The sequence below is a fragment of the Saccopteryx bilineata genome, chromosome 6 (assembly GCF_036850765.1).
Source record: "Saccopteryx bilineata isolate mSacBil1 chromosome 6, mSacBil1_pri_phased_curated, whole genome shotgun sequence".
Lineage (NCBI taxonomy): Eukaryota > Metazoa > Chordata > Mammalia > Chiroptera > Emballonuridae > Saccopteryx > Saccopteryx bilineata.
Window position 1 is genome coordinate 203,249,149 of NC_089495.1, and position 20,868 is coordinate 203,270,016.

The window sequence follows — 20,868 nt, forward strand, 5'->3', positions numbered from 1 at the left end:
CAAATAAATCCCTCATCTCTCACAATTGCCAAATGTTCTGTCTTTGAAGTCCAACTCCAATACCACCTCTTCTGTGAAGCCCTCCTTGATTTCTCAGGTTAGTATCCTCCTCCTCCATATTCCCAAAGCACTCCACATGCTTCTACTATAGTGATCATCACTGTAGTCTACTTACCTTACCTGCCTGTCTTACTTTATCAACTATGGCTTCAAAGGCCCTGACCATGTGTTTGCCTTCTCCTTATTCCTAAGGTACCTGGCACAAATGTTTATCAAACTGGACTGTTAACAACTACGAATGCTTCCTAACCTCCACTGGCAGATATGATCAGGTAATTATATAGTTCATCCTTCATACTGTCCAACAGTTGTTTCCCTAATATTTCTACCCACTAACATGAACTTCTTTGGAACCGAAAACCTGAGGAGGAGGAGCCAGGACAATAGGCTGGAATGAATGGGGAGAAAAGTCTCTGCAGACCCTTGAATGTCACGCTCAGGAGAATGAACTTACTCTAGAGTTTTATGAGCAGGCAAGTGACAGAAATAAAACCTGTAGCTTAAAACCTATGGAGAAAGAAAGAAGGTTATATTTCAGGGACAAAGACTGGAGGTAGGGAGATGAATTATATAGTTGACAGTTAAAATAGTCCAAGTGAGAGATGATTAAGATCTAGCCTTGGTGGTAGCAGTGGGGATGAGAGATGGGCAAACCCACAGAATGAAAACGCAGTTACCGCAGTTACCTATGTCACCTGAGGAGAACTCTGTGCTCAAAACAAATTACCTCCGCATTAACTCTGTGACCTCTTTGCATCCAAGATGACCCTGAGGATAAGCAGGGGCAGGGAAGAAGCCTTCTTGACCAGGGAAGAATCAAGTCTAGCATTAACAAAAGCCATGCTTCATGCTAGTGAGTAGAGCTGCAGGAAAGCTCAAGATTTTGCTAACAGCTGCTATCTGCAGAAGCTTCAGCAAAGAAACGGGTCTATATACTGAGCAGAAAGCTACTTTCCCAGACTGGGCCAGATCTAGCTTACTTTAATATAAGAGATTCTGATCATTTTCAGTAGTGGTATGTTAAAGAAAATTATCCAAAACTTGGAAGTAAGGCAAAAAATGATTGTGACTTTTTAAAAGTCATGTTATAACATTTTAAAATATGTATCTGAGAGTCATCTGATATTCCTAACGTATGGAACTTTGGCTTACTGTTCACAAATGGTTAAAGCCCAAGTGTTTAAAAACTCGGCAAAGTCAGAGGTTAATGTATAGAAAACTGAGAAGGTGCACGTTTTTAAGCAGAGAGGTTAACACCAAAGGTTACATTTTCATTAGGATATTACTCAATTTTGGATCTAGTTTAGCAATCTGATTTTAGCAATCCTTTTTCCACTAACATAAATCTAGCTTCTCAGCTATTCTCTTTCTGCTGGTTCCCACATGAGTTAAATAAGACTTAAAACATGCTCACCATCTGTATGAGAATTATGCCCTGAAATATTACGCACACCCACAGGCCTGCCTCCTTCAGAGGAATCAGATGCCAGGCAGCAAGAGAAACCTGATATCCAGGCATAGGCTGTTGGGTTGTTAGGCTGTTAGTGAAGTGGGACAGGTAGCCGCCTATGAAATGCCATAATGACATAAAGGTGGTAGACAGGGCACCAGACCTAGAGTCAGTAGACCTACCACTAATTCAGGATGCCTATTATTTACTGCCCCTTGCTGGGTCTCCACCTCACAACGATAGAACAGGAAAGCTGGTCTAGGTGAGCTGCTCAGGGGCCTGGGAACCCTGCAGGGTTAAGACAGGTTCCGCAAGGTCTAGCACTGGGAGAAGGCAAGGAGGCGGCGGAAATGGTGGGCTCTGTTTCAGATGCTGAATTATGTTCAAATCAGGGGTCTCAAACTCAACTCAGCATGTGGGCCGCAGAGCAAGATCACAGCCGTTCGGCGGGCTGCACTAGGTCTACAAAAGGCAACTGTTACGCAACACTTTTCTCACTGCAGTTGAAAACAAAAAAAAATCAGTACAACAAGCACAATCGTACATGCAGTTTACTCAGTGTCACAAAACGACCAGAAACTGTAGTTCGCATCACAACTGCTGTTAACTAAGCTAATATCTAGCTAGGATGCTAGAGAAATGAAAAATACAAGTAGGCCCCTAGGCTTACTTAATTTTATCCAAAATATTTTGAACTTCGTGGATTAGTCTGCGGGCCGCACAAAATTGTTCGGCGGGCCGCATGCGGCCCGCAGGCCACAAGTTTGAGACCCCTGGTTTAAATAATAGAAGGTTCCTTTGTAAACTTGATATGTTAAGGTCTTTTTCCACTCTTAAAATTCCACCATTTTAAAGCAAAATGATCCTGGAGAAAATGCAGAGCCAAAAATATCTCCTCTTACCCTGTGCTAGAAAATATATTAGCAGAGGGTCTCAGTAAGAAGGCCCTGGCAGCCCTGGCTGGGGAGCTCAGTTGGTTAGAGCATCATCCCGAAGCACAGAGGTTACTGGTTCAATCCCCGGTCAGGGTACAGGAACAGCCGTTCCTGTCTCTCTCTCAAATCAATAAAATAAATTAAAAAGAAGAAAAAGAAGGCCCTAGCAGTTGAGTAGAAATAGGTGAGGAAGGGGACAAGTGGGCGGAGGGCTCAGAAAAGGGCAGGGACTACAGGCCCTTCAGACTGGGCAGGCCAGGGACAGAAGCCTCGCACAGAGGGCGTAAACTAACTGGCCTCAGCAAAGCAGCCACCTTCAGTTTCCTCACAGGAAGATACTCTGCAGCACTGTGTAAACTATAAGTGAGTAGAGCTGAGGACCCACTCGAACAATCTTACTACTAAATCTCTCATGTGTGTGTCTCCTCTCCTGCCAGGTCCCTGAAAGACGTTCATCAAGCCTGAAATGTACAGACCCTCTCTCCTTCCCTGTACTTCATAAGGACATCCGAGTAGGGGCCTATTTCTCTCATTCAACTTTGAAAACAACAAGTACACTTTTTACTAATCATTCAGTGGCCTCTCACTTAGTGTTTGGATTTCTGGCCATACACCCGAGACCTGGAGAAGTTGGTTTGAGGCAGGGCAGAGCAGAAACTCCCGAGAAAATGCATTGAAGGCAGGAAAGGCATTCCCATCATGCTAAGGCCACTGAATGCCCCTTCCTAGACATTCCTGAACACTCTACCCCCTGGAAGACCTGAAATCAGAGAAGCAGTTTGGTACTCAGGAAGGAGTATATGGGGTTTATAGGGTTAGAAAGACCTCAATTCAAACTCCAACTCCTTTCAACACTAGATACATAACCTCGGGCAAATTCACTTACTTCACCAAGCCTCAGCTTTCCCCTCTGAAGCAATTAATAAACTTACTGAGTTATAAAGATCAAGGGAGATAATCAATTTAAAGTACCTAGCACATATATAGGTAGGCATTCAATAAATGTTACTTCCATCAAGAGGGAAAGAGCAACTAACGAAGGACTACTAAATGTGACTCCTATGACAGACAGGTAGGGAGGACGTGGGGACAAACCCCAGCCAGCAGCAGACCAGAGCGACAGGCGGCTCAGAATGGGAAGGGCTGATTTGGAAAGTCTATTGTGCTATTCTAAGAGCACCTGGGTCCTGTTCCAGCCAAAGCAAACCAAACAGGGGTGCTCATGGAGTGCTCGTTTCTAAAACGAGTGCGGGCTATGTTATTGACACACGCCCAGGGGAGCTGAGAGGCTGTTGGCAGAGATGCTACGAAAGCTGACATGCTCTCAGTTCCGATCTGTGCGGGTACATTTATGCGGGTACACCTGACCTTGGCTCCAGAGAAGAAGACAACCCTGGACTTAGGCACATAAAATCTGGGTTCTGTCCTGAGCTTGACTCAGAGCAGGTGACGTCCCCTCTTTGCCCTGCTCTTTTTATTTTCTCCTTCAAATAATAATTCTCTATGTGCCTACTCTATTATCATCACTATCCTAATTTTCAGACGAGGACACTAGAGCTCAGAGAGAGTAAGTTCATACTGGCAGGAACCTGAATTCCAGGTCCGCTGTCAAAGCCCGCAGTCCCTGCTGCGTCCTCTGTTTCAGTGCCCCTGAACTCACTCCGCTCCACGCCTGGAATGTTAGTCCCCGACACGCAGTACACATGGCTCGCGACTCAGTTACTGCTTGTTTCTGCACAGATCTTTTCTCCCAGCAGCCAGCCGTCTGTCGTCACAGTCCCTCCCTACTCCCTTCCCTTACTTTATTTTCCTTGATAGTCCTTATCTGTTTTCCTTCACTAGGATGTAAACTACAAGAGAGAAAACCATTTTATTCACCGCCATATGTCAAACACTTAAAATTGTGCCTGGCACATGGTGGGCACTCAATAAATCCTCACTGAATGAATGAAAGTCTTTAAAAAGAACATTTTCTCCTGACCTGCAGCGGCACAGTGGATAAAGCAATGACCTGGAACGCTGAGGTCGCCTGTTTGAAACCCTGAGCTTGCCCAGTCAAGGCACATATGTAAAGCAACTATTATGAGTTGATACTTCCCACTCCTCCCCTCTTTCTCTCTTCCTCTCTCTAAAATCAATAAATAAAATCTTTAAAATTTAAAAAATTTTTTTACATAGGAGAATGAATAAAAGGGAGTGGGGGGAAAGGACCACTAGTCCCAGAGGCTGAGAAGGACCAGGTTTTAGGTCACAGGGAAAAGGCCAACATGGGACAATAGAAAAACTTGGTTCTCTGGAGCCAGATTCTTCCGGGTTCTAAACTTAGGTCTTCTGATCACTGCCTGTTGTGTCCCTCTCTCTAAGTCTCAGTAATTTATAAAATGAAAACAGCACCTAACTCCTAAACTATGAAAATCAATTTGTGTATAGCATTTAGTAACATAATATTGACACTATAATTGACATTTTTCGATACCTCTAGCTTTCATGAGGATTCTCAAACTACACTAAAAATTGCCTAATTCCACCTTACTGAAGCACAGACATGGCTGCAGGGCTTTTCTCCCTAAATTAAATGGCCTCCATATTCATTTTAACTTCTCTTTCTTATCATTTCTCTTTCACTCGCTCTCATCTCTAGCTATTGTTAATACAGCAGCTCCTCTCTGCTTTTTTATATACTGCTTTTAATTTATGGGGGTTTAGAAACCAGACTGCTAAACTTGTTACAATAACATGTAACAGAAGAAATTCAGGCTGTGCAAGGGCCTAAAAATGAAAATGACTTGCTTCCTTCTTGTTTTTTTAAGTTGGGCTCTAAAACATTGAGGATGTTAGATATAAAAGCTACTATATGGCCTGACCAGGCGGTGGCGCAGTGGATAGAGTGTTGTACTGGGATGCAGAGGACCCAGGTTTGAGACCCTGAGGTCGCCAGCTTGAGCGCGGGCTCATCTGGTTTGAGCAAGAGCCCACCAGCTTGAACCCAAGGTCGCTGGCTCCAGCAAGGGGTTACTCAGTCTGCTGAAGGCCCACAGTCAAGACACGTATGAGAAAGCAATCAATGAACAACTAAGGTGTTGCAACGCTCAATGAAAAACTAATGATTGATGCTTCTCTTCTCTTTCCATTCCTGTCTGTCTGTCCCTGTCTATCCCTCCCTCTCTCTGACTCCCTCTCTGTCTCTGTAAAAAATAATATATTTTTTTAAAAGCTACTATATGTATATCAGTATTTTATATACTTTATTTTCCATGGACTCAATCATATTTTATTTATTTATTTATTTATTTATTTATTGTATTTTTCTGAAGCTGGAAACGGGGAGAGACAGTCAATCGTATTTTAAAATAGTCAGTGGCACATTGTGAATTATAAAGCAGCATGTGTTATAAGAACAGGGCAGGAGCCACAAGAACAATATGCAAACTTGGCACCCAGGACATGGAAAAGGCAGTAAGTATAAAAATTTAACTTAACTAGACAAAAAGAGGTGGCAAGCAAGAGTCTGGAGATTCAGAAAAGGAAGGAAGGGTGGCCAACCAAGAATGCCAGGTAAGGGACAGACCCCGCTGTGCACACTCAGGCAGACAGACGGAAGCCAGAATGTCCATTGTTAGAGTGTGAAAAGAGTCGCCTGTATCACTGGCCAAGGGTGTCAGAGATGGTGGGAAAACATGGCCTCTGACATGAGGCTGCAGGCATAAGCGCCTTCTCACCAGCAGTTGAGGGGATGGGAGTAGGTAGGGAACCTAGGGCCAGAATAGGAATAGCCCTCCTCTTCTGAGATGACAGTAGGGAACAAAGCCACATTCAGCAGAACTAGTCATTGAGTGCAAGCACATGCTGGGGATGAGCCCTTGAAAACTGCTTTAGTATCTGTGTCGGCAGTAAACTCAGAGTCAGGCTGTGTGAGTGCATTTAACCTGCACTCTGCAGCCAACGGCTGCAGACACTGCCTGGCGTTGTCTCCGTGCTGGGAGTCCCTCCCCTTGTGAAAAGACTGAGCTTCGGGAAGGGCCCGCAGAAGGAGAGGAGAAGGGCATGGGGGAAGATTTCCCGTGCAGATTTCTAAGGGAAAACCCTCCTTTCTGCCTTTGGGGAATGGAATGGCCAACAGGTCAGGGGCTGAAATGTCAGAGATACTTAGAATATTTTCTTCTCACTTCCACTGTGGTCATGCATGCTTTACGATTCACGAAGCTTTCCAGCTTGCATTTCTCATTTGATTCTCTACAACGTCCTGCATGGCTGGTGTACACACAACAGATACTGGTGGCGTGGAGAGGCACTCCAATACCAAGTGTTTATAATACCCAATGTATTATAGGTGTTTTCTTCTGTAGTTAGCCTGGGCTCTGCCTGCTTGAAGGGTTCTTCCTATCTTTTAGCTTCTTGGGCCCTCACTAGAAATTCCACTGCTCTGAAGGAACCCCCAACTCCTGCCTGCCCTGCTGGTCCCCTCAAATAACTGGACCTCCTTTCTGAATCCCTAAAAAGGCCTATGTTCTTGAGCTTTATAAGGAAAACCAGGATTCCATGGAGATTAGCAATCCAAGGAAAGCCTGCCAAGTCAGGGAGAGCAATGGTATTTATAGTTAGACTGACATATGTTCTAACATCAGTTTAGTCCAGGTGTGAACGCTAGTAAATTATTTTAGCTCCTGACCCTCAATTCCCTAGTCTATAAAATGGGATTTTCTCTAGAGTAAGGTCTGTAACACAATTGGTTTTTTTTAATAGTACTTTTAAAAAAAGATTTTATTAACTCATTGTGGGGGGGGGGGGAGAAAGGGGAGAGGAGTAAGAAACATCAACTCCCATATGTCCTCGACAGGGCAAGCGCAGGATTTCAAACTAGCGACCTCAGCGTTTCAGGTCGACGCCTGACCCACTGCACCACCACAGGCCAGGCTCACCATTGGTTCTTAATGTGTTGACTTCCCTTCCCACAGCTCCGCTCTGTCACTCCACCCTCACCACTGTTCATGATCACATTTTGCAAGACTCATAGGACTACAGGATTTTCTAAAGTTGACCTATGGGCTTGGTAAGGGACAGTCAAAACTGAAATCGGGAAAGTCTCTCAGGGCTATGAGGGTCAGGTTAAGACAGCTTTGGGAGCTGCCAGGTTCAGAAGACACCACCACCACCACAAAGCAGCTGGCAGAAGCCCGAAGGAATTGAGCCTGCTTTGCCTTATTCATGGAAAATGACCCCCGAACATCTCGTGTCAGCTTCAGTATCGTTAAGTTCATCTTTCTCCCAATACAATAGGCTCCGTAGCCAATCTCTTAGACATGGAGTAGAAGTTATCTGTAACTTACTTCTAAGTTATGGTAGTAAGGATAAAAATAAGCCCCAAACTGGTTACTCTGTATCTTTTCTCAAACTTGCCCAGAGTTAGCCTCACTCACCGAGGTTGAGCTCAGTCAGAGATTTCCCCTTTAAGGTTACAGGTCAGCACCAGCTGTCTCTGGAAACAGGGCTCACCTATAATAGAGACGGAAGTCAGTCAGGGTCCTGCTTAGAACTTAAGTAGGTACAGGCATTCAAAATCCCTGCCTTGCCCTGGCCAGCTGGCTCAGCAGTAGAGCATCGGCCCGGTGTGTGGAAGTCCCAGGTTCGATTCCCAGTCAGGGCACACAGGAGAAGTGACCATCTGCTTCTTTACTCCTCCCCTTTTTCTCTCTCTTTCATTCTCTCTTCTCCTCCCACAGCCATGGCTCAGAAAGTTCAAGCAAGTTGGCCCCAGGCACCAAGGATGGCTCCATGGCCTTGCCTCAGGTGCTAAAATAGCTCCGTTGCCGAGCAATGGAACAGTGGCCCCAGATGGGCAGAACACTGCCCTGTAGGGGGCTTGCAGGGTGGATCTCAGTTGGGGCACATGTGAAAGCCTGTTTCCCTGCTTCTCACTTAAAAAAAAAAAAAAAAAAGACCAAGTCTTGTCCTCACATGTCTTGCACATCCTAGCAAAAGATAGGATAATAATTAAATATATAATTCCAGGTCATGCTAAATATTAAGGAAAAAAAAGGGCAGAGTAAAAAAAGACCAAATGACAAGGACTGAGAATGAGGTCTATTTTAGATAAAATGGTCAGGGGAGGCTTCTCCAAGGGGTGACCACTTGATGAAGTGTGGGGATAAGATTTGCAGAGATCTAAGGCAGAGGTCGGGAACCTTTTTGGCTGAGAGAGCCATGTACGCCACATATTTTAAAATGTAATTCCATGAGAGCCATACAATGACCCGTGTTCGTTATGCATTATCCAATAAAAATTTGGTGTTGTCCCAGAAGACAGCTGTGATTGGCTCCAGCCACCCACAACCATGAACATGAGTGGTAGGAAATGAACGGATTGTAATACATGAAAATGTTTTACATTTTTAACATTATTTTTTTTATTAAAGATTTGTCTGCCGGCCCTGGCCGGTTGGCTCAGTGGTAGAGCGTCGGCCTAGCGTGAGGGAGTCCCGGGTTCAATTCCCGGCCAGGGCAAACAGGAGAAGCGCCCATCTGCTTCTCCATCCCTCCCCTTCTCTTTCCTCTCTGTCTCTTTCTTCCCCTCCCGCAGCCAAGGCTCCACTGGAGCAGAGTTTGCCCGGGCACTGAGGATGGCTCTGTGGCCCCTGCCTCAGGTATTAGAATGGCTCTGATTGTGGCAGAGTGACACCCTAGATGGGCAGAGCATCGCCCCCTGCTGGGCATGCCTGGTGGATCCCGGTTGGGCGCATGCAGGAGTCTGTCTGACTGCCTCCCATTTCCAACTTCAGAAAAATACAAAAAAAAAAAGATCTGTCTGCAAGCCAGATGCAGCCATCAAAAGAGCCACATCTGGCTCGCGAGCCATAGGATACCAACCCCTGATCTAAGGGAAGAGTTTTAGAGAGGGGAAGTAACATGCTAAGGCCCTGAAGCAAATAGGCAAAAAGAAAGTGTATTATGCTTAAGTAGAAAGAAAGTCAATATAGCTAGAATGCAATGATGGGAAGAATGAATATTAGATATACACGAAGGAATTACTTATTCTCCTTATTTTACATGAGAAAGTTGAGGCTCAGACGTTAGGTGACTTGCCCAAGATCAAAGTATTTCAGTGGCATAACTGGGAATAGAACTTGGGTCTTCAGGACAACTCTACTGACTTCTGGGCCAGGTTCCTTCATGCTTACGTTACCTGGAATTGAGCTAGAACAAGTTTTTAAGTACTGAGATTGGTTTTAGGTTTCTCTGACCATCCCTTCCTCTGCTGGGTAAGGATGGTTGAAGAACAGCATCTGTGTATTATTACTTGGAATGTGGAATACATGTGACTTGGGCTAAGGAGAATAGGAGCACATGCCAGGCATTACTGTAAACCCTTTGTATTAACACATTTCATCTTTACAACAATTTTGTAAGGCTGGTGTGTTGTTATAGTCTCCATTATACTAATGGGGAAACAGAGGCACAGGGGAACTTAGATAAAAGTACCCAAGTCACAAAGTCAATAGATGGTAGAGTTGGGACATAAATCCAGGGTGTTCAACCTCCAGGGCTTGCCCTTCTAACCACACACTATGCCAATTCTCAAGAACAGAAGAAAAGTCAGGAAACATGTGCTCTAGTCCTAGTGGGCACGGCTCTAAGCTCGTTCATATACACCTGAGCCTGAAATCCTTTCCTTTTACCTGCAGTCAGGCTTTTTACTGAATACCAGTTGAATACTTCTAAGTCCTCAGCCAAGTGGTTCCAGAAGCTTCTCTAGTTCTCTAGCTACTGTAATCACAAAGCTATGATGATAACCACAATAGCCATTGTATAGCCACTAACCTTAATGCACACTTTGAAATTAGACTAGATACCATGCTAAGCTTTTTATAGGCATCTTCCCAAATCTTAGTTTACAAATCTGTAAAATGAGGGTAAGAGTACCTACTCTGAAGGATCTGCTGATGGATCAAACAAGATTGGCAAGAACAGTGTAACTGTTTAAAGCTATTTAGTTTGGCCTGACCTGTGGTGGCGCAGTGGATAAAGCGTCCACCTGGAAATGCTGAGGTTGCCGGTTCGAAACCCTGGGCTTGCCTGGTCAAGGCACATATGGGAGTTGATGCTTCCAGCTCCTCCCCTCATCTCTGTCTCTCCTCTCTCTCCCTCTCTTTCTCTCTCTCTCTCCCTCTCCTCTCTAAAATAAATAAATAAATAAAAAAAATTTAAAGCTATTTAGTTTGATGTGAACAGTAAAAAAGAAATGAGGTGATAAGTCTATTTTTTAAAAGGGGGTGTGTGGGGCTATACCATCTGTCAGTAGAAGGGATCTGTTCTGCATGGAAGAATTAACAAAAGCTGGGGCAAACACAGTCACTGACTACATCTCCATTAAGACAGTCAGGCACTGCAGGTAGTGGTGCAGCGGATAAAGCACCAGCCTGGGACACGAAGGACCCAGGTTCAAAAACCCAAGGTCGCCAGCTTGAGTGCAGGTTCATTGGTTTGAGTGTGGGATCATAGACATGACCCCATGGTCACTGACTTGAGCCCCGAAGTCAAGGCACATATGAGAAAGCAATCAATAAACAACTAAGGAGCTTCAACAGAGTCAATGCTTCTCATCTCTCTCCCTTCCTGTCTGTCCCTGTCTGTCTCTCTCTCTCAAAAAAAAAAAAGGCAGGCACTATCCATGACTTAAAAAGCTCAGAAACTACATGTACACAAATACCAGTAAGTCTAAGTAGAGAAAAAGTTGCTCAGAGAAGGAACAGAAAAGTAGTAATGACCAATTTGCAGTGATGAGCTCAGGCTCTAGAATAGACACCTGGGTGTGAATCCTAGCTGTCTCTGAGTACCACAAAAGGATGAATAAGAAGCAATCAAAAGGCCTAGGGAAAAAGAAAGAAATATTCATTTGCCTTACCTACTATATCATGCCCTATGCCCAAAGCCTTAATCACTCTCATTTATTCCTAATAACCTTTTGAGGTCAGTAGGATCATCTTGATCTTACAGGAAGAAACTGAGTCTCAGAAGTAACTTGTCTAAAACTACACATCTAAGTAATAGAACTTAATGGAACCCAGGTTTGACTCCAAGGACTTCCTTCTTTCTACTTTATACATCGTACTTTTTCATGCTCAAAAATAAGAAGCACACCCCCCATATCAAAGCAGACATCAACAATAAAATTTTAGGAAATGGACCAAATTCTCCCATATTTACTCAATGAAGTAACTGCTGGTTCTGCATGCCCGGGGAAAAGACGGGCAGGGGTGTAAAGCAAGTGCAGCATCAAGTTCCAGAGGCTCCCAGCTCACTGCAGCAGTAAAAGAAGAGCCAGGCTTTTGTGGAACTGAATACCATACCCTAAGCCTATATAACAAACAGGCAAGAAGCCATGAGAGGTGCCTGGGCTGAACCCAAATACCGATTAAAACACCTTATACTGGGAAAGAATACCATGAACCTCTTTGCAAGAATCGGCAAGAACTGAGTTCTTGGGTATGTGCATTGTCTCTATTTCTGAGAAGCACTTTACTATGTCCCATATGACTGCAAGTTATTCTGGAAAAAAGCACTCCTTCCCACGGGCCAGTCTATTATTTCAGAGCATCAAAAAACTAGTAACAGGTTCTACAGGAGTATATGGAAAACAGGAATCCACCTGGATGGGGAACCAGGCAAAAGGTCTGGGACAAGAGAAAGGGAATGCTTCAGGAGGCTAAGGACAGAGTTTGACACAATTATCTCCTACATTTCTAAAGCACAGTTTTTAAAAACAGCATGTCCCTATAGAGCCCGTGCTGTTTAGCGAAGACAATCCCCAGGGCCTGCAGGATGAGTGATGAAAGGTGTTGAAGTGTCTGCCCCAGGAGAGGGGAAGGAAGATGGAAGCTGGGTTCTCCAGGTCTCTCGGGTGGCAACCAACACAGGCGTGAGCAGCCACAGGAGAGAATCACAGCACACAGCCGTAGGCGGGATCAGGCAGGGTTCACCTGCAGGTGGCCCCAGACCACTTCACTACAACCAGCCCTTGAGGGTGCACAAGGAGTACAAGACTAGCCACAGAGCATACAGCCCTGACCCCAGGAGACACGCCTGCCAATCAGTCAGCTGCGTTCCAGCTGCCCCTAACCTCAAAACTCTGCCTCAACCTTCATGAGACCTGCTTCTCCCAGCTTAAACCAAACCCCAGGGTCTGGAAGTTCCATCAAACTCTCCCAACTCACAGGGAGTTTTGGGGGACCTTGACTCTTATGACTGGCTCTATTGTGTGGTTGCCTATGCCCTGGCATAATAAACCAACTGGCTGGGTTCCCGTGGTAGTTAAAAAGATGACCTCACAACTAATAAAAATGCAGCTAGGTCACAAAATGGCTCAGTAAACCCTTCTCTGTTCCCCAACAAAGACAAGTCAGCGTGTCACAAAGAGGCCCTGGAGGGCAGCTGGCTTCTTTCTTTTTCTTTTTAAATTAAATTTGTTGGGAGTGACACTGGTTTCCTTCCTTTTTTCTAATGTTTATTTTATTGACTTTAGAGAGAGGAAGGGAGAGACCAGGAAAGAGACAGGAACATCTTATGCGCCCTGACCAGGGATTGAACTGGCAAACTCTGCACTTTGGGATGATGCTCTAACCCAGTGGTGGGCAAACTCATTCATTTGTCAACAGAGCCAATTATCAACAGTACAACGATTGAAATTACTTTTGAGAGTCAAATTTTTTAAACTTAATCTATATAGGTAAGTACATTCCTTATCGAGGTAACACCTGCACATGGTATTTTGTGGAAGAGCCACACTCAAGGGGCCAAAGAGCTGCATGTGGCTCGCGAGCTGTGGTTTGCTGACCACTGCTCTAACCAATCGAGCTATCTGGCCAGGGCTGGGCAGCTGGTTTCTTAATGACAAGAGACATCAAGGTTCTTAAGCCCAATCCATGTATGATAACAATATGCATGCCAAAATAGATGAAACTCAATCCAGGCAGTCTCTAGGTTGTCTGGAGGAATGTCCAAAGAATATGACAGACATATATGACAATCACTTTTGCCTCTGCACTATCTGGGCAGCTAATGGGCATTTCGCCTTCCTCGGCTGAAACTGTCTCCAGTTTCCCCTCCTCCTTCCCTAGAAGAACCAGCCCACAGGAATCATCAAGGGAGGCACAAGTCATTACTGTTTTCTTTTCTCTATGCTAATGAGACAGTTGGATGGTTCCCCTTCCCCTTGCCTGACTTGGAAGCGAGAATTGAGAATCGAAGGCTTTATAATCTGTAACCAACACACCAAAGCTTGGGCCAGATAGTGCTCTGCAAACTGAACTGTGTAGAAGAAGGCTTTGTGCCCTGATGAGACCAGAGCTGGGAGAGGGCCCACCAAGGGGTGGTAAGACCAAAGTGAGGAGAGGACCTGTCCAGAGTCTTACAAGGAAGTCAGTGGCTGGACCAGAATCAGAGTCAGTCTGCTTCCTCCAAGTCAGGGTGCTTCCCACACCATACTGACTTGTGACCGTAGAGAATGTGGAGCCTGGAACTCAGTGTCAAGATCACATATTAGTTTTTGAAGAGGTACTTAAAATGCAATGACAAGGCTCTGCAGATGTGAATTCAACCCAAGAACCTCAGTTCTAGTTAGAAGGCCAGCACCTGAGAGATCACAATTTTAGCTCAAAATTAAAATCACAAGTAGATGATCAGGCAAAAAAAGAAGCTGTGAATTTTAGTAGAGATTCAACTCAGTTATGTGAAGACTGTTAGATACCAAGGGTGGAGGCTGGAGTTAGCTTTAAAGATAAACTTCAGCCTGGCCTGTGGTGGCACAGTGGATCAAGTGTCAACCTGGAATGCTCAGGTTGCTGGTTCAAAACCCCGGGCTTGTCTGGTCAAGGCACATACAAGAAGCAACTATGGCCCTGGCCGGTTGGCTCAGCGGTAGAGCGTCGGCCTAGCGTGCGGAGGACCCGGGTTCGATTCCCGGCCAGGGCACACAGGAGAAGCGCCCATTTGCTTCTCCACCCCTCCGCCGTGCTTTCCTCTCTGTCTCTCTCTTCCCCTCCCGCAGCCAAGGCTCCATTGGAGCAAAGATGGCCCGGGCGCTGGGGATGGCTCTGTGGCCTCTAGCCTCAGGCGCTAGAGTGGCTCTGGTCGCAACATGGCGACGCCCAGGGTGGGCAGAGCATCGCCCCCTGGTGGGCAGAGCGTCGCCCCATGGTGGGCGTGCTGGGTGGATCCCGGTCGGGCGCATGCGGGAGTCTGTCTGACTGTCTCTCCCTGTTTCCAGCTTCAGAAAAATGAAAAAAAAAAAAAAGAAGCAACTATGAGTCGATGCTTCCCTCTCCCCCCTTCTCCCTTCCCTCTCTCTTTCTCTTCTCTTAAAAAAAAAAAAAAAAGGAATGGCCTGACCTGTGATGGATAGTGTTGACATGGAACACTGAGGTCACTGGTTCGATACTCTGTGCTTGCCCAGTCAAGGCACATGTAGGAGTTGATGCTTCCTGCTCCTCCCCTCACCTCTCACTCTCCTCTCTAAAAATGAGTAAATAAATAAATAATAGTAGTAATAATAAAGAATGAACTTCAGATCTGGTAGATAAAGGAACTCCTGAGTATAGAACACTTAGGACCTCAGTCTGCTAGTCCAATCCCTGTATTTCATAGATACAGAAACTAAATCTAACGCATGAGGGGCCTCACCGAAGAGGACCTGAAGTGAAACAGCGGGACTGAACGTGAGACAGGATGCCGTGGCCCAGAGCAGGCCACGGCCTGCCCGCCGAGCCGTGGTCAGAGAACGAGGAAGAGAGGGCTTCTGGGGGAGAGGAGCCAGCATTGGCAAAGGCTGCGCTGAGAAGAAAATGGTTCACGTTTTTAAGCTAGAATAATTTGTAGACTCTAACAAGGCTTATTTTTTTTAACCTGAAGACTGGTTCCTGTCAGTCTCTAAAATCTCCTCCCTTCCCTCTGTCTGTCCTAACTCCTGTTATTTCAGGTGGGATTCACCAACTCAAATTCAGTCGTCAAACTAATTCTGACCCCAGGCAGAAATTATAGTACTTAAGACAGTCTTAGCCCTAACTCCCATCCCCTTCCCATAGGCCCTGTGTATCAACCCTTCTTCCCAGTTTTCCTATAGCATAAAGTTGATTCTGGGGCTCCTTGTGGTAGGTATTCTAGGATATTGTGAGTGCTAACCACCAGCTTTACTACTAGAAGACACAAAATTGTGTGCTCTTTCTATAAATGGGCTCAGGTCCATGTGAAAGGCCCTGCCTTAGTCCCCTAACACGTCAGGCCCTCCTAGAACTAAAGTCCAGCTCCCAATCCCAAGGCCAGGCCTCCCTACCAGTGGCTACACTTCAGAGACTGCGTACCAACCTGGACTTGCACTTGAGTTGGCCGCTCTCCCTACTCTTTCACAGGGAAGGCAGCATGTATAGCAGAAACGTCATGCAGACAGACTCGGGTTTGAGCCCTGGTTCTGTTCCTTAACTGCCCTCATACATCCTCTGAGAGCTCTGACCGCACTGGTTACTTGTCTATCTCCTCTTACACCCTCCCCTTCTTGGGAACAGGGAGCATTTAGTGATTTCTCTGTATCCTCCATGAGCCAGTGACTGAGTTTTCACATCTGCAAAACAGGAATAATACCACCTATTTCAGAGTTATGGGGGGGGGGGGGGGAGTATGTAAATTGCCTGGGTCCTTCTTCCTCTACTGAATCATAAATGTCCAGCGCCAAATGTCTGCCTGTCCTGAAATACACTGCCCATCCGAGAAACACTGTGCCTTGCTTGCTGAACACCTCTAGGGTCAGTTGAACCTGACCCCCAAGGTCTGTTTCACTCCAATAATTAGACTTAGTGTCAGTTCCTGGAACCCAACCAGTAAAAACAGCTAGAGATATGACTATGAAGGCAGTGAATTGCAAGCAAATGAGCTGTGGGTTTATACTAATATTGTAGATTGAAAGGAAAGGGGGAGACTTAGCGGGAAACATGGGGGAGGGGGAATGGCTGTGCTCTGAAGTTGGGTCTTAGGGAAGAAATCCCAAAACCCAAGAAGTAGCTAAAGTCTTTTGGACCAGAGCCAACAGAAAGGCCAAAAACTTGAAACAAATTGGCTGAGGTCAACTAGTAAGTTGAAGGGAGAAATGAGTTTGGAACCCAGCTCTGTGGTCTCCTCATCCAGTGCCGCCCACCACTACTCTACAGGGTAGGTGCACAATACTCTAGGAAGAAAGGAGTGAGGTCTCGGGGGTCCAGTGTAGTTGGCAGGGAGAAGTACATAAGAGATGGCAGGAGGTGCTTAAACAGTTCCTGGCTGGGAGTGGTGGTCGAGCCTTTAGTTTGGCAGGTGGCTAATATGCTCTGGAGGTTGAAGGCTAGAAATAAACTCAGTCTGGCCAGAGTAAGTACCAGCACTCAAGGAAGGGGAAGGGTACAGGGTATCCTCAAAGTATGATGAGCCCCTCTCCACAACATCAACTGCTCTGGGTGATGAAAACCATCTGCACACTCATCCCCAACTTCGCAACTCAAACTACGTTACAGGTATTCTAGGATCTGTCTTTCCCATATGAGTGAGGGCCCTCAGACTTTTAAACGGGGGTGAAGGACAGAGACGTGGCAGACTAAGAGCTCTGTGCCATGAGGAAGAACCTGGTTGATGCTTTTTGTTTTTGTTCTACTCACTATGGTCACTTGAACTTCTGGGAAGTTAAGTGATTTGCCCAAGGTCACACAACTAATAAGGGCAAACCAGGACTTGCCTATATCCTGTACCCTTTTGTAACCACGGTCACTTTCAGCATATCTGACCTTCCGAAGTTTTGAAAGGCAAGTGGGCTTTGCTAAATCATGTTCTTTCTTCCGAAAAGTCTCATCTGACTCCTCGAATACATTTCAGGCCTAGTACTGATATTTATCTTTTCTTATAGAACTTTCATAATCTGCTTCTAAGTCAGAGGTCAGCAAATTTTTTCTGTAAAGGGGCAAACAGTAAGTATTTTGGGTTTTGTGGGCTTATATCAGTCTCCATAGTCAACTCTACCCTGTAGTATGAAAGCAGTCAGGGATGCACACATGTGCATGGCTATATCCCAGTCTAACGTTACCGAAAGAGGCAGTGGGCTGGACTGAACAAACAACCCAGTTTGTTGGCACCTGTTCTAATCTGTCTCCAATTGCCCTGTCTCCCAAACCCATCATACAAATCCATTAGAGCTCTGCACCCTAACTGGATCTCCTCTGCCTACAGAATAAAGTTTAAATTCTACCCTCATCCTCTACCACCACCTTCCTGCACACTGTACTCCAATAATGGTGAGATGTCACCTAGCAACGACCTGCCTTTCCCCATGCTGTTCCCTAATACCTGCAATGCCCTTCCCCCTCCTCTGCCAAGACTGCCTATTCAGTGATAACACCTGGGAGAAATTTTTGTTCTGCCTTACATAATGAGTCATCCATATATGACTGTCACTCACTCACCATTGCCTCCCCACTCTCCCATAATTCTAAGCTCGTCAGAAGCAGGACTGTTATCTTATTCAATTCTGCATCTCTTACAGCAGGGGTCCCCAAACTTTTTACCCAGGGGGCCAGTTCACTGTCCCTCAAGACTGTTGGAGGGCCAGACTATAAAAAAAAAACTATGAACAAATCCCTATGCACACTGCATATATCTTATTTTAAAGTAAAAAAACAAAACGGGGACAAATACAATATTTAAAATAAAGAACAAGTAAATTTAAATCAACAAACTGACCAGTATTTCAATGGAAACTATGGGCCTGCTTTTGGCTAATGAGATGGTCAATGTCCGGTTCCATATTTGTCACTGCTAGCCGTAACAAGTGATATGACGCGCTTCCAGAGCCATGACGCGTGCATCCCACGTCACCGGAAGTAGTACTGTACAGTGAGCGACGCTGCTACATACAGTACTCCAGGAGCACAGGATATGGATGCTGACCATCAATGAAAGAGGTGCCCCTTCCAGAAGTGTGGCGGGGGCTGGATAAATGACCTCAGGGGGCTGCATGTGGCCCGCGGGCCGTAGTTTGGGGACCCCTGTCTTACAGTAAGTATCTCACATAGCACTCAAGTGTCCGCTGACAGATTATGCTTCCAGACTGGGTGGAGGTGACTAGAACACAGTATTATTTGGTTCTAATAGAACCAGGAGATGACTCACAGCATCAACAGAGTCTGCAGTCTGCTTCAAGTGCTACCCCTCTCCCTTCTCATCATGTTCCTTGGGTCTGTTCTCCTAACTAGTTAGGGTAAGGGCCAAGACCAGACATTTTACTAGGTGACTCGAGCCTGTGCTGAGCTGTACAAAGAGAAGATCCTATTTTCAGAGCTCCTTGTCCCTGACCTCAAATTCAATTCTTAATTATCAGCCATAAACTGAACCCAGATCCAGATTTAGCCCTAGGTCAGCAGACAGTCTTCTAATAAGAGCAGATCCTTGGTTCCCAAAGGCAGGGGATTTCACTCAAGGAATGGTTCAGGTGTGCAATGCAGTCTGACCTCAACTGGAGAGAGAACTCAAAGTATAGGACAGGAATCATCAGAAGCACCACCTCTGAATACAAAGGGACCTCTATTGAGATTAGGGTCCTGGGCAAGCCCGTAGCCCACAAGTATGGCTAATCTAGCTTGGAGAAGCTGTGAGGCCAAAGACTAAAATGCTGATGGGGAAAAACAAAACACACAAAATAATTTTTCTCCTAAGCCCAAACAGAACAACATTCCACTGGGGTGAGCTGCCACAGGCATGGGGTACTTAGCATATCTGCCGTTCCAGGATTACGGCTGTCAAGTTTTAATTAGGGTAATTAGAGTTAAAAATGTAATTTTATTTCAAGGGTATTTTGAACAGATTCCATTAATTTCTTTTTTTAAAAGAACATAAAAAGGAGGGGGAAGGCTGAGTGGAACAGGATTTTGCCATTAGAGAAGCAAAGTCACGTGCCTGAGATAGACAAAATGTCAAACCACTGCCAAGAATCCCCATCCAGCACCTTTGCTGGTGTGGCTCAGAGGACCGGGAGCTGCTGCTCCTCAGCTTTCCTCCCTTAGTTTCCTCTCTGAAACCTAAGTTTCAGTTGGCGCCTGGTAATAGTCACTTCCTCCCCCACCTGCTGCTCCCTGTGTTACTGCCATTCAATGGTTACTATTACAGCCTTAAAGTCTGGCAAGGGACAAGAGCTCAGGGCTGCCAATCTAATTTGCTACATCTGAAGAGACTGCTCTAATGTCCATCCATTATCAAGAGTTCCCGGACACATATTTACACTAGTTCCCTGGTCTGGAATGAATGTACTCCTTATCTTGCCTGCCTCAACTCTTCCTCTTCTTTCTAACACAGATCAGGGCTCTCTCCTCCAGGTACGCCCACCTTCATGCCTCAGTAACCCAAGTCCCCTCCCCTGCACATGCCTCTAGTAAGGCACACACAGAGTACTGTGGTTGTTTCCTTGTTTGCCTCTGATGCTAGACGGTGAAGTCTTTCAGGGCAGGGACTGGGTCTTCCATATGAGAATCCTTACACTAATAGGAAATACTCAACAAATGTTTGCTGAATGACAAAACTACTGAGGGAATTTGGTCTGACCACACTGGTAGCTGAGCTGTTAAGCATGCAGGTTCGACAATGCCTAGAAATATCCGGCCATGAGTCCCTTCTCTTCTCCCTCCTTGCACAGGGCCAGTTCCAAAACCTGACTCTGCACTGCATGCAGGAGGAAGCCTTCCCATTGATCCCAAATGATGACTGATCTCTCCCATTAGAGCCTGCTCATTCCTTAGAGACCTTGGAAAGGAAAAAGCAAAGCAAGCAGAGCATCTCCCCCCATCCTGCTCATCACCGGTTTTAAAGAATTTCCTACAATTTTTGAAGGATCCAGGGAGAGCCTGAACTCCAGTCCAGACTGTAGAAGGATAAGGGATGGCCCAGCTTGGAAAAAGCGTTGCACATGCTCAGAAATGTAGGGTAACACATGCTCAGAAATGTAGGGTAATACGACACAGAACATGCTACGTGACAGAGCAGCCAAGTCACTTCCCTTCCCTTCCCCAACCTATCCCAGGAATGCAACCACACAAAGCAGCTTAACCCAATACTTACCACTTAATAGTATTGGATAAGTGATTATCCATTTGAGGAGGGGTCTGTTCCATGTGCCTAGTATCATACTAGGCGTTTAGTATGATAGGAGTTTATGAGTTTATAAAGGTGAGGAAAACAGTATCAAAGAGAAATGAATACAAGGTAACCATTTCCCCACCTGTGCAGAGCAGCCCTGCCAGCTGGTCCCACAGGAGGAGGGCTACACTAGCAGAGAACTGTTGCGTTGACTAGTGTAACCAGATCCATTTCACAGTAATCAGATTCTCCCCAGCTAGGTGCACTCCTCAGGCCTCCCCCCAGGCTCCCAGG

At 45.7% G+C, this 20,868-nt stretch overlaps 1 protein-coding gene across 4 annotated transcripts in view; it reads right to left on the minus strand.

The window, feature by feature from the left end:
• The window catches only part of RALY (RALY heterogeneous nuclear ribonucleoprotein), an 85,477-nt gene that overhangs the window by 39,917 nt on the left and 24,692 nt on the right, over positions 1 to 20,868 (minus strand). For 3 of the 4 annotated variants that reach the window (XM_066236343.1, XM_066236341.1, XM_066236344.1), the window contains exon 2: positions 7,863 to 7,938. The exons of the other annotated variant lie outside the window; for it this stretch is intronic. The gene's annotated coding sequence lies outside the window, so the exon portion shown is untranslated. The remainder of the gene's footprint in view (positions 1 to 7,862; positions 7,939 to 20,868) is intronic. 4 annotated transcript variants of the gene reach the window in all.